The sequence below is a fragment of the Parasteatoda tepidariorum genome, chromosome 1 (genome assembly GCF_982258835.1).
Source record: "Parasteatoda tepidariorum strain Cologne lab strain chromosome 1, Ptep-v5.0, whole genome shotgun sequence".
Classification (NCBI taxonomy): domain Eukaryota; kingdom Metazoa; phylum Arthropoda; class Arachnida; order Araneae; family Theridiidae; genus Parasteatoda; species Parasteatoda tepidariorum.
The window spans coordinates 129,956,063-129,966,744 of record NC_141755.1 but is presented as its reverse complement, the minus strand read 5'-3'; the positions used below and the strand labels follow the sequence as shown (position 1 = coordinate 129,966,744).

The 10,682-nt window shown below is 32.8% G+C and overlaps 1 long non-coding RNA gene across 1 annotated transcript in view; it reads right to left on the bottom strand.

Annotated features, from left to right (window-relative positions):
• Positions 1–3,203: 3,203 nt before the first annotated feature.
• Positions 3,204–10,682, bottom strand: part of LOC147816954 (uncharacterized) — a 111,778-nt gene continuing 104,299 nt past the window's right edge. The window contains exon 13 of the long non-coding RNA XR_015429613.1: positions 3,204–6,661. This is a non-coding gene — a long non-coding RNA (uncharacterized LOC147816954). The remainder of the gene's footprint in view (positions 6,662–10,682) is intronic.

Below are 10,682 nucleotides of genomic sequence, written 5' to 3'. Positions count from 1 at the left end.
TAAAATTGTGTTTCGGCAAAAGTATTGACTAAGGATTTTTTCCACTAGAAAGACAAATATATATTTTACTCTATCCTCAAAACTGCGTCAAAATGAATTTTTCTAAAAAAAAAAATCAGTATTTTTATTTGATTGCAGTCACATATTCGTTAGAAACGCTGCATAACCAATTAGAACTGAGTCCAAAATCCTGATACAAGCTATCGTAAAATAGTTTGCTATGAGGAAAAAAATTAATAATAAAAAATTGTTAAGACTTGCATTTGGCGAAGACTTTCGAAAATGAGCGAATACTGTTGATATTTGGCAAATTTACTGGCTAAATATTTTAAATCCTTAGCGAGGGACCTGAAGATGTACCTACTACCTGGTAATTATTTGTTGCCAGGCAAGATTTTCAGATAAAAGTATTTTAATATTTGATTTCTAGTCTCGTCCTCTGAGTTGACCAATTTTACAGAGTATCCAGTGCATGGTAGCACTCATTTATGCAAGCATATTCAAAACTATAGTATTCTTAATACTATTCCTAAAGATAATTTGTAATTTTGAAAATATTCTCCCACTTTCTAAGTGGTCAAAGCTGAAATAACTGGTCTTATTTCACTTTAATGCAGAATTTTAATTCACGGAAACTTCAGTAAAGTGGTACCCTTTGGAAAGCATATTTGCTTAAGAGATCAGCTTAGAAGAACATGCAGATCCAGAAGTCTAATACTTAAAATAATGTGAATATTAACTAAATAAAAATAGGGAATTGCATTGATATTTATTTAAAGTTGATAATGAATGAAATTAAAAGATAACTATCGAAAATTACGATGCATGTGTTTTACTCTCATGCTAAATTTTTCTTGCAAATTAGAGGTTTTTATTACCTCAGCTTAGTGTTTCATGGAAGTATAATGGATAACAGTTTATTGGATTTTCATACATTTGCAAGCTTGTGTGATCAATTTAGGCTTATAAACCTTTGTCAAAATGAAGGACAGCACGAAGATACATCCAGTGTAAAAGCGGGATTCGAACCCGCTACCTTCACGCTTTGCTCAGTGTTTGGTGGAAAATACCGATAACTTTCTATTTTCCCCCTGATCTGTTATAATTTGACCAATCTTTAACAACCAGTCTATCTAGCTCGAACCCACTATCTATATCTCTACTCGAAACCGTTATCATTTGAAAAATTTCCGATCACATTCTTTTCCGATATGTACTCGAACCCACTAACTTTTTCCTGGTGCTTAAACCAACTATACCAGTCTCTTTTGACCAATATTTGAACCCATTAACTTTTCAATCTTTCTGTCATTAAACTAATTTCGAACCTTTTTTTTTAAATGCTCAGACCCACTATCTTTCAATCCGTAAGTGAACCAGCTGTAATTTGATGAAATTTCAAAACTAGTCTCTTTTAATCCGGTGATAGCGGATTGCTCTAATGGTTTTCTAAAACCTGGTGGACTGCGTTGCTAACTTTTAAGCCCCTTGGAGTGGTGAGCTCAAAACAACCCTTGTGACCATCCCTCTTACTTCAATCATGCAGTAAAATAATTTCTGATAAAATAGTGGTTTCGCCTATAATAATCGTCAGAAGCAAGTATGAGGTGGGAGGATATAGTGCTACTCCATTTTTGGTCAATTATGCAATTTTCATTTAATAGTAATTTTTTATGTTTTAAATAGCTTTTACTTCAGCAATTTTAAAATACAAACTATATTTAAAAGCTGAAAGAAACTTTTTGTCAATTTTAAGGTGACAAGGGATTTTTGAAGTTTTGAAAAAAGGTTTTCAATTTGCACAATGCGATTTTTTTCGAGAATATTGGGAATATTCGAGAAAAAACAAAAAAAAGCATTTGATGCCCTCTTGTCTCTTTTTGGATAAAAAGTTAAAAAACGAATAAAAAAAAGCATCTTTGCATCTCTTGTCGCCTTAAGTTTGTTAAAAAGTGCAAGTTCTGGGTGCAATACTAAATTTTAATTAAATTGCAAGAACCTTACTTTAAAGTGGTAACATTTAAATGAATTTTAAACCAATCTATATGAACCTAACTTCTGCATATTATTTTTTCAAAAAAATATGCACAGAAAATGTTTGAATTTTTACCGTTCTTCTACTGAAAAGTTAATAATTACAACGCTCACCAGAAGCTGCGGTTTGCAAAAATCATACCTATTTGATTTATATCAGATTTTTTTTTTAAAGTTACCTTCTATAGCATCTGACAAAAGATTTTAATAAGACTTAATATTGTTTAAAAATAATGTAACTAAAACAGTTATTATTTCTTGCAAAAATGGAGGAAGTTATTATTATATACTAATCACCGAGTTGAGAAAAATCGCAGATGTATTTTTCAAGCTCAACTTGCTGACGACTGCTAAAAATTGGAAGACAATTTTTCAACTGGATACCCAAATGAAGAGTAAATTAGTTCAGATCAGAAAACATAACTGGAAAAAAATTGTCACTTTGGATTAAGCAAGTCTTAATACAGGCTAACTTCAGATTTAATAAGCTATAAAAACACTGCATTTTAAATAACAAAAAACTAAATGGGTATAATTGAAATATGTTTCTAGTCAGAAAGTTATTTTAAATATATTTAATGGAGGATTACAATTTAAAAGTTTCATATCCATCTTATTCGCATTCACTGTAATCATAATTTACAGGCATATCCATTTCGATATTTCTTTGTTAAAAATCCTCATTATCATTAAAATCTGGTTTAAAAGAATCACTCCCTAAATATTGTATTTATTAATTTTATAGAAGAAAAAAATATTTTATAATTAATTTAAATTTTTTTTAATCGATATCTTTTTTAATTTGTTTAAATTATTGATTTATTTGTTTTAAAATAATAATTTAAATCAATACATTTTTTAAATTCAATGCATATGCCTTTTATTATTTCGTAGTAAAAATTAGCTCCTTAAAAATCAATGATTATCAATAATCAATGAGTATTCATAATCAATGAAATCAGACTTTTCAAAAAATCACACTTTTAAGAATGTATTTATTAATTACATTATATGAAAATATTTTAATCTTAAATAGTAATTTTTTTTACTAAGTATGTTCATATTAAATGTTATGAAAGGAAAATTAAGTTTGTTTAAGTTAATGTTTTTTTTAAAAAAAAATCGCAGCTGATTTAAATCAGTCATTTTTTTAAAAAAAATCAAACGATTTAAATCATGAATATATTCAAAATGCATTATTTTCTAGTTTTAAATCTAATCTTGACTGCAAACTCAAATTTAGTCCTGGCATATTATATTTCGATATATTTTTCGCAGTGCCCGATCACCCATTAGGCCATGACCCCCTTAAAATGGATTTTTTTGAAAATAAATTTCAAAAAAATACGAAAAACAATGATTTAAAAAAATAAAAAATTTCAAATAAATATTAAATGAATACGATAATTTTGTTACGTAATGTTAATCATATTTATTTATTACTTATTTTAGTTATTATTTATAAGTATTATTATAGTTAATGTATCATAAGATTTATAAATATAACCTGGATGATCTGCTTGCACCTGAGAGTACACCTGACTAATTTTATCTGGTTTTATTTTTTAAACTTTTGGTTTACTGGTTTTAATTTCAATATTTGCTTTTGGTATTTTACCTCGTCACTTACCGTTTCCTTGACTATGTTCTCCCCTTGACCTGAAATCTTCATTACACGTAGGACATTCGAAATGAAATTTTGATCTTGGTGAACACCCTCTGTCTTACCTGGTATCATCTTTGAGTGTTTATCCTTTTTAGAGATACTTTGGTTTACCTTAGAACACTTTTAATCTTAGAGGCACTTAGCCTTGAATGGGGGACACTTTAACTTTTAGTCGACTATTTTAATTATTCTATTCTTATTTGCATTTAATGTGATTTTTCATATTTTTACTATTTGATGTTTTACCTAACCTTACTTATTTTATATGTTTTTACCTGTATTTTTGACACTTTTACTGTTGGTTAATTTTATTCACTTAGATGTTTTAATCACTTTAAATTTTTATTGTTTTCTTTTATCATCTTTTCGATTTTGGGATTTTTCCTATGTGTATCGATCGTTTTAGTTTCGATTTTACTTTTCTGTAGTTTTGTTGTGTTTAGTTCACGTGAAGTTTGAAACCCCTATCCACAAACTCCTTCAGGGGTAGATCGTTTACTATTAGTCTTACACGAAGATGATTAATACACTATATATTTGATCTATACAAACATCATTATTTAATAAATTCTTGCAGCTAGTGTTATTTGATTAGTATTATATCCCACAATTAATGAAACCAAAATAATTCTAATAGTTATCTAACCTACGACCATCAGGGTGCGTAGCCAAAACTTTCAACAAAAAATAAGCACCTTTAGAGTTAAATTTTAAGCATTAAAAGAATATTTTAAGCACTATATACATTAACCAAATTGTTTTCAAAGACTTTACATGTTCATGACAAAAATAATTAGTTTCTAACAAAGAACTCTTTTCTTAATTATATTAGCCATTATAGAAAGATCAAGAGGTTTTTCGGTTCAAATCAGAGGGTGAAAATGAAGCCTGAAATGGAGATTATCATGCGAAATGCAAAAGCTGCACATGAAAGTGCAAAAATTTCACCGATCTCAGCTTAGTAGACGCACGTGCAAACTCGCAAGTATTTCATCCAACGTGTAAAATGATTGGCTCTTTCATAAGCTATGGACCCACGGTACGCCGAAATGAATTTTGGTTGTGTGAAATGTACAAAAAAATTGAATAGAAAAAATATGAAAAACACGCTTTTGCAAATTACCTCGCGAAAGTAGACGTGGTAAAGAAAAATTCTCATTTTTGAAAAGGGAAAAATAAGCACTTTTTAATGCCACCCAATAAAAAGCACCAATAATAACGCTACGCACCAGGATCGAATTATAAGTACTCGAAGGCACAATCAGTATTAGTACTTGATTTCATTAATACTTTATATTTATACCGGATTCCTCACTCAGGGTTTTTCAGTCTACATCACGGTTTTTATCATCTTTTATTAATTTCATTATTATTGCTGGAATTCATTTAATATTTGTTACCAGGGAGGAATTAATCAGTCTTTGAGAATGGTAACATTGTCTCATACAATATTGTTCACATTAAAATAAATGAGACATTGGTGAAATTAATTATGTTTTGTACCTACCTAAAACCTTTACCTCAGTTGTTTTAAGCATTAGAATTGTTACAGAATTTGTAATAATAAATTTTAGTACTAATCTGTTTTTAAAATTTACTAAAAACGGTGATTTAAAATTAATCTAACTTCTTTTAACAGAATATAACCAGGCTAAATAGACTCCAGTTTGCAAAACACTGATGTCTCAGTTTATTCTTCCAATATTTAGAATTAAAGCAAATTTAGTCTGCGATAACTTATTTTATATCGTATTTTTCCTTTTAATTTAGTTAATAGATTCACCATTTCTAATTTTAACTGTTGTTTTTAGCATTAGCTTGCTGATATTACATATCTTACTCCTAAGCACTCACCTCTTTTTAGCGAAGATATATTTCCACAATAAGCTGTCCCCTTTACCAATTTTTTATGAATTAAATTTTACAGTAGAGTCTAACTTCAATAAATATGTCTAAAAAGAACCCAATTACTTCCCTATTCAGCTAAAATGTTTTTCTTCTGTTGTAAAAATGAAACACACACAAAATAATTTTTTAATTACATCACTGGCTTAGCATATTCATAGTAATAAAATATAAGATCTGTTATAGTAATCAGGAGGCTTAACCTAAAGAGGCATGTTGATTTACCGTTGAGCCTTTTGTCAATAATAAGATTACTATTATACATTGATGCAGCTTATTTTTTGTGTGCATCGCATTACAAACCTATAGAGTATAAGACAGTAAAAGAAAATTTCCTAAAAGTATGGTTCAGAAGATGTCTTTAAACATGGTTTACAATCGACTAATCTTCTCTATTACCAAATGCGAGTGCTTGAGACCAAGTCCAAACTAAGCAGGATGATTCAACTACTAATAGGTTTAGTGGGCACTGTTGAAAATATTACGTCACATCATTTTCCGGAGGTTGATTTAGAACATGCACCGGTGAGGTAACTTGGCAAATAGTGGTCCACCATTCCCAATGGATTAACTCTAAAATCAGGCGCCGGGTGGACATTTTCGGAGATATCTTCTGTATCAATCGTCGTTGGCTACTGGAGTTCTTCAATAAATGTCTGAAAGCGGGAACTTTTCCAAAAATAATGGAAAATTATATAACGTGGTCGCCCTTATTGGTAAACTAAAGAGATATCTAAGATTGCCTGAATCCTATAGGCTCATCACCCTTGTCTTGGTCTGGGGCAAGATTCTAGATGATTACCAAGAGACTAGTCTATTATCTAGTATCTTCAAATTAATTGATTCGGTAGAGGACGGATGTCTTAGTAGACTTTCGTTACAGCAGCTGAACACCCATGTTGAGGAAGATGTTATCGAAGATGTCAACTTTCACCTCAAATCCATCAATTTCGCATTAGATACTACAACTTCTTCTGATCACTTCTTATTAAATTTTAATTTGTGTTGGCAACGTATCAAACTTTTCCACAGATTTAACTCCTTTTGTGACAGACCCTGTAACAAAAAGTATATTTTGAATAACTTTTTTAAAATATTACTACAGTTATTTAAATCAAAACTATTATCAAAAAGAATTATGACTTTTTTTCCAAATTACTTACTCTAATGTTTGAAAATAAGCAAAAAACCGACTATGCTGTTCCAACGATTTTCTATACCATTTGAAGGCTAATTTAAAACTTGTGCATTTATAGTCAAAAATTATTTATAGCTTGTTTCATCCATTACTTTTTATTAGCTGTTGAAGTTAAAAGCTTTTGGTTGAGAAGAAAACATACATTTTAAAGTAAAATTCAAACTTGTGTGATTAGAAAAAAATTCAACGTTGCTCATTAGGCTAATGGTGTCGTAATATGGATTAATGCTTGTGAAAAAAGTAAGGATTTTGGTTTGTAGCTCAGAAATTAGCTAAAATGTCTCCTAACCACAAATTTTTTAAGCGGGGTAGCTAACAAAAATTTTTGATGGGTGAATGATTTCCCAAAACGATTTAATAAATGGAGACGGAATTCAAATATCTGTTTTTTTTTGGTTATAAATTCTCTAAATTTGGTTTGGGTTATAACTTCTTTCTTATTTATTCATTTATTTCATAAATACCAGAACATGAAAAAAAAAGTCCTTGGTGTCAAGATAATTTAAACTTTTGTTTATGGTAGTTAAATCTTGAAAACTTTTCTGACATAAGATTTTTATGGGAAAAAAAGCTACAGCACCATAACAGAATCCAGTAAAGTGGTGCATTTTCAAAAACTCATATTTCTCTAATAGCATGATATATATTAACAATTCTTGCACTGTTACCAGTAACGTTAGTGAAAGGTGAAAGAATTAACGCCCCTCCCTCGTGATAACGTAAGTGAAAGAATTAACGCTGAGTAAAATTTCTTCAAAAGTATCTTTCTTCATAATTATATTATTCCACAATAATACTGGCTATCATAAATTAAGGAAAAATTACAAAAACAGCAATAACTCTCCCAAAAATAAGCCAATCCCTATAAAATTTTATTATGTTATAAAAAAATTGCTAAATAGGTAGGTGTTGTTGCTATTTCTCATCCCCACTGGTCCATGAGTCCATTCACCCCCAGGAAATCAAAAAACAAGGCCGGGTCGGGCAGAAAATCCTCCTTTTCAAAATCCACACAGCTAAGGAGGTGGGCCGGGCTGGCTGCACTGGAAAAACATTTGTTGCAGGTGGGATCTGCTGCTGTTCATACCTCATGCACTTTATGTGACCGCTGATGAATCTAGTGAGCGCGGTCTGATAGCCTCTATTACCTCTGAAGGTCAAAGCACAATCCGGCTTATCCCCAGAGTACCAGATATGCACCGGGGGAGTCTTCCAGACTAGCTGGACACCTTTCTTTCTAATGGAGTGAATTTCCGAGGATGTGAGTGCCAATCTTTCCGGCAGAGGTTCGTTTGTGCCAAGTTTTGCCAGCGAGTTAGCGATCTCATTCCCGTATAGACCAAATATAAATAAATAGGTAGGTACTTTACTTAAGTCGAAGTAGAGCTGCACAATGGGCTATTGGCGACGGTTTGAGAAACATCCCTGAGGAATAAGACATGTCATCGTAATTTTGATCCTCTGCATAGGGGATGGCTCCACTGATTTGATCCCCCGACGACCTGCACGCGAAGTGGCTCATTTTACGGTAGATTTGTAGTTGTAGTCCCTTTACATCGCACTAGAGCTGCACAATGGGCTATTGCCGACTGTCTGGGAAACATCCCTGAGGATGATCCGAAGACATGCCATCACAATTTTGATCCTCTGCAGAGGAGATGGCACCCTTGCATCGGTAGCCCGACGATCTGCACGTGAAGTCGAGCACTTTACGGTAGAACAGTTTAACGAGGACCCATACCGCACTCCCTCTGTCCCTACGCAGACTGATCCAAGTGGTCACGCACCCTCACTCTGACCGCAGCCAGTGATACTTGATTTCGGTGATCTGCTGGGAACCGTGTCTTAACGATCAGTCCACTGCGGGGCCATTTTACGGTAGAACAGTTTAACGAGAACCGATACAGCGCATTTTCTGTCTCTAAGCAGGCTGATCAAAATGGTCTCTCACACTCTTACTGACCTCAGCCAGTGACGCCTGACTTCAGTGTTCTACTGGGAACCGTGTCTTCACGATCAGCTCACTGCGGGACTCAATTTGGAAGCATTAACGCATGGAAGGACAATACGCGAGACAAATATCACGCAGAGGAATTCTGAGTGACGCACTCAAAATTCCTCTGCGTGATACAGTGATGGAGAAAGAGTATGAAGTCTCAGAAAGTAATACTACTTAAGACTAAAGGACTTATATAATTTTTTTTATAATACTGTCACGGAATGTGTCGGCATGGCCGACCGGCTAAAAGCACTACCCTGGAAACGCGGAGGTCCCGAGTTCGTTTCTCCATGTTATTATTTATTACTTATAGAATGCTTTAGAATATTCTCATTCTTACGTCATTTCTGTTTCCTGATTACACTGTATATAAATTCCTTAGTGTCAAGTGGAAAAAGGCAGTTATACCATGTTTTGTGTATTTTGGATGTTTATTAACAAACCTATTCTACGCCAGTCGTAAATTCTATTCTTTCTACGTGGAGTCATAGATTATGACATATTAAGAACAATATAACAGAATGAAGTGAATTGCATTACACATTACTCGAGTAAGTAAGAGTAAGTTGAGTATGGAGTACCGCATTAGCCAAAAATATTGACAGCCATCTGATATATCTAAACTTTTTCTTTCATCAGAAATGACCACTTCACTCCAATTCGTAAATTCTGAGATATTCCTTTGCAATATGCTAAACGAGCATTTTCGTGTCATTTAGCAATCTGAGTTTTCCTTGATATTTTTAAATTAAATGTTTGGATTATTACTTAAACCGAGCGGCTTCTGCATGGTATTTACATTTAATTTGTGCAGATGACCGAGACTAGCAAGCTTCCAGATTCAAATTTCTTGCTGTGAGGATTTAATAAGGGATAAGATTTAATATTGATTTAATTGGTGAGGATTTAAATAAGGGATAACATTCACAGCACGGCTAACCTTACACATAGAGACATGATGGCTCTGGGGATAGAGCGTTCGCCTTTCAATGAGGTGAACCGGGTTCGAACCCCAGCGAACCCAGGTCGATACGAATCCGCATCCGGCTTGCACCGACCACAGAGCTGACGTGAAATATCCTCAGTGGTAGACCGATAATGGGTTTGAGTCCCTTTGCCACCAGGCTAACCGTGGGAGGCTCTCATGATATAATAAATATAATATAAAATTAATAGAAAGGAGGTTCTCGTGATGTAAAACAAATGCTAGTTAGTTTCATCAAAAAGTCCTCCACGAAGGCAAATTTCTCTAAATACTTGATCCAAGAGTTCCCTTGTCTTCTGGATTGGGTTCAAAATTACAAGGCTACGGAGTTGAACATTAGTAGTCGAAAACCGGAAAATTGGGTCGACTGCTCAGCGACGGTTATAAAATAAAATAAAAGTAACCTTGCCCTTTATTTATGCTATCATATTTTTTAAAGTTTATTTTTGGCTCAAGACCTGTTTGAATTTATAAATTACAGAAAACTCTTATGAGTGGTAAAATTTACGCGTAAATTTAAACACAAATCGAAACAATAAAGCTTCCTAGAATATTACGCTTACGAGGCGACGTGTGACTTAACAGGCAGGCTTAACATAAGCGGACGGATACACCGGAAGTTTTCTAAATTTCTTCCGGTTTCACGAAGCTTTTTATTGTTTATATCCAGTTAACCATCCATATGGAATAAACTTGTCATGTTAAGCAATTAGACGCTATATTTGCGAGCAGAAAATAAATTTGTATATTCAGCTATAACAGCGGTGTTTCGGTGACTTTCAGCTCGACTTTATACTTGTTTTCCAGCACAGCGTTGAATAATGTCAAGAAAGGAGAAAATTTTATTTAACGTTTGTAATAAATTTTTCCTACATAATTTCTGTTTATGAATATT